Source organism: Mus pahari, chromosome 11 (genome assembly GCF_900095145.1).
Source record: "Mus pahari chromosome 11, PAHARI_EIJ_v1.1, whole genome shotgun sequence".
Classification (NCBI taxonomy): Eukaryota; Metazoa; Chordata; class Mammalia; order Rodentia; family Muridae; genus Mus; species Mus pahari.
This window is the reverse complement of record NC_034600.1, coordinates 43,958,187-43,961,574: the sequence shown is the minus strand read 5'-3', so window position 1 is coordinate 43,961,574 and position 3,388 is coordinate 43,958,187.

Genomic DNA, 3,388 nt, shown 5'->3' with positions numbered 1-3,388 from the left:
AAAAAAGAAAAAAAAAAGAAAGCTTTCTTATTTCTAAGAAGATTTAAAACTTCTACTCATCAGTAATTTAAATATCACAAATAGACACAAAGGCCAGCCATGAGTCAACACCTCACAAAAATAATGCATGCCTACTAGACACCAGGAAATGTGGAGTTGATGTGGTTCCATTTTCTGCTTCTTCCCTCAAGGTGTCTAGATACTGCTGCACTCCAGAGGAGGAAGGATAAAGTGAAGTCCAGAATTTATGGGTCAGCAGGATCCTGGTCAGACGGTAAATAGGGGGTGGAGGCCTTCTCAGAGACTTTTAGCGTTACAGCTCTCTTAGAAATTATTCAATAAAACAGCTCTCTTGAGGTTTGGCTTAAGGTTCTGGGGATACCTCGTTTGCGTGGAAAGATATTCCAGGAAGTTGAACCTGTAATTTTGCTAAGGACTATGTAACATTCCTCAGGTAGAAGATCGGGGGTGGGGGTGGGGGGATCGGGCTCCTCAGATCAGGAAAAAAAAAAAGAGGAAGCCCCACTAAGAAAAGGGAATCCTCCATTTTGCACCAAGTTCAGAAAAGCTGTCCTGACATGTTAGCCTTAGTACCGAGGTGCAACAACTAGGAACTGTAGGACCCTAACTTTTAAGATTTCAACTCAAAGAAGCTATCCCTCGAAAAGTGTTCTTGTCGAATAAGTTTGGGGTACAGCTCAGGGATAGAGTGCTTGCCTAGCACGCAAGAGACCCCAGGTTTGATCCTCCGCAGGACCACAACAATGACTAAAGGAAGGGATGAAATCCACACTGATCAGTACTGCTGTGGGGTTGGTGACAGCACACATGATAGTTTCGGACCCGAAATTGGGGGCCCACATCAGCAACACCCATCATCCATTCAGAGTTTCTAAGTCAATCTCATTGGTATGATTATCTTAGGAGTTATGAATTAAAGGTTTTTATTCCAATGACTTATGAAACAAAATAGAAAAACCTAAGTATGAATGTTTAAATGATGTTTATCTGTATAATGTTCTCAGTGCCATCAAAGAATGTTTAAGAAAAATTCATAATGCGATTAGCTGAGTAAAAGCAAGAAGTGGAACTTATACACAATAGTCAGGTTTATATTAAATGCAAATACACAGAAAAATATCTTACTGTGTTTTCCTTTTGTGTTTACAAAAGCCAGTATTTGGCTATTACTGTAAACAGGCAATTGCTTGTGTGTCTGCATGTGCCAGACCCTGAGAAATCTATAAATCTCCTCCCTCACTCATTAACCTCAGGATGTCCTATATCTTTTTCACCTTTGCCATGAACACTGCCCTTTATTTTTTTAAAAGCAGACTGTTATAAGTAGGTGACTTGGGCCATCTTCTTGAAAAAAAAAACAACAGTATTTTTAAAAATGAATTTTCTAAAATATTTTGAGAAGCTTATAAGCACTTCATCTACATGACTTCTGCCCCTCCCTTCCCCAGATCCTTTTATGGCCCCATCTTTCTTGAATTCATAATCTCTTCTTTAGTTATTTTTGTTACACATACATATATGTACATAGAACCTGCAGAGTCACTCCAGGATTCCTATTTAGGATTCCTCGTATATACACTTGCACAGGGCTTCATGGTTGGGACTGGACATCCAATACAGAAGTCATCAATGGAGAAAGCATGTATCTCTCAGCTGCTGTTGGCCACATGTAAGCTCTTCATCTCTCAGTAATGCTACGTGCAATTTCCTTTGTACACATTGGCATAGCAACTGGTGCTGTCATGACAGCCTTGGTCAGGTAATCATATTGTTACGATTTCATGGGGACATTTTTCCCAGTCATGTCTAGGGGACAGTATGTAGCAGCAGCCATTCTAAGCATCTGGACTTCACAACCATTCTGTCCCATCTTCTTCTGTCCCTTCAGTGTAGGGGTTGTATTGCTGATGTATCAGTTGGAGTTGTTCCCCCCTTCCCCCGCGTTTATTCCCGACATTTTGACCATTTGTACATTTCTGTAACAGTCTCTGCTGCAAAAGGAGGCTTCCTTGATGACGGGTGACAGCTACACTTATCAGTGGGTATAAGGATAACTATTTTAAAATACAGTTAGAAATTATATTGGTTTAAGAACCTGGCAATAGGTTCTGTTCCCAGCTTGTGGTGGTTGGAATATGCTTGGCCCAGGGAGTGGCACTATTAGGAGGTGTGACCTTGTTGGAGTAGGTGTGGCTTTGTTGGAGGAAGTGTGTCACTATGGGGATGGGCAATGAGACCTTCCTCCTAACCACATGGGAGCCAGTCTTCTGTCTGCCTTCGGATGAAGACAGAGAACTCTCAGCTCCTCCAGTCCCATGTATGCCTGGATGCTGCCACGCTCCCATCTTAATAATACTGAACTAAGCCTCTGAACCTGTAAGCCAGCCCCAATTAAATGTTGTCCTTTATAAGAGTTGTCTTGGCCATAGTATCTGTTCACAGCAGTAAAACCCTAACTGAGACACGGATCTATGGCCTCTTCATCTACAGATACATGGCTAGGTTTATAGTACTACTCCTGAATTTCCTCCTACTGAGTGGGCCTTAAGTCACAGCTGTTGATTAACCCTGAGATCAAAGTATCAGTGGGCACCACTGGGGATATCTTGCCAATTCAGTCATTTTTGTGGTTCATAGGCTTCCCAGCTGGGCAGGACTACCGGTTCTGCCTCTCCCATAGCACCTTCTACTCTATGTGAGCCAGTTCTCAGTGACAAGCTTCCCAGGTCAGTTCCAGCTCAATTCCTCCAAGTCCTGTTTCCAAAGGGTGTGATATATATTGTCTTCAGCAGTGTGGTCTTGCCTTCAAGGTTTGGAAAGCAATGTAGGGCAATGATAATAGCTTATAGTGTTTTAGCACGGCGGTTCTCAACCTTTCTAATGCTGCAACCCCTTAGTATAATTCCTCATGTTGTGGTGACCTCCAACCATAAAATTATTTACATTGCGACATCATAACTGTAATTATGCTACTGTTATGGATCATAATGTAAATGTCTATGCTTTCTGATGGTCTTAGGCAACCCCTGTGAAAGGGTCATTTGGCTCCCAAAGAGTTAAGAAATACTATTTTAGGAGACTCTTGTATTCTTCCAACCTTCAATTCAAAGGAAGATTTCCCATGTCCGATAGTGAGATTTTTGTTAGTGACTGGGCCTTGCAGGGAGCACCAAAAACTCCATGTGCCATGTATGCATATATGTACATATCCATTTATGTATATGTATAGGTATATCTGAATATGCACACACATATGTGTGCATGTATGAATATGGACACACATGTATTTAAGTAAGCTTCTAAAATAATGTCTCTATAGCTTTCAAACATCTTTAGTGTTGTTTCTTTTTCTCTATCCCTCTGTAGC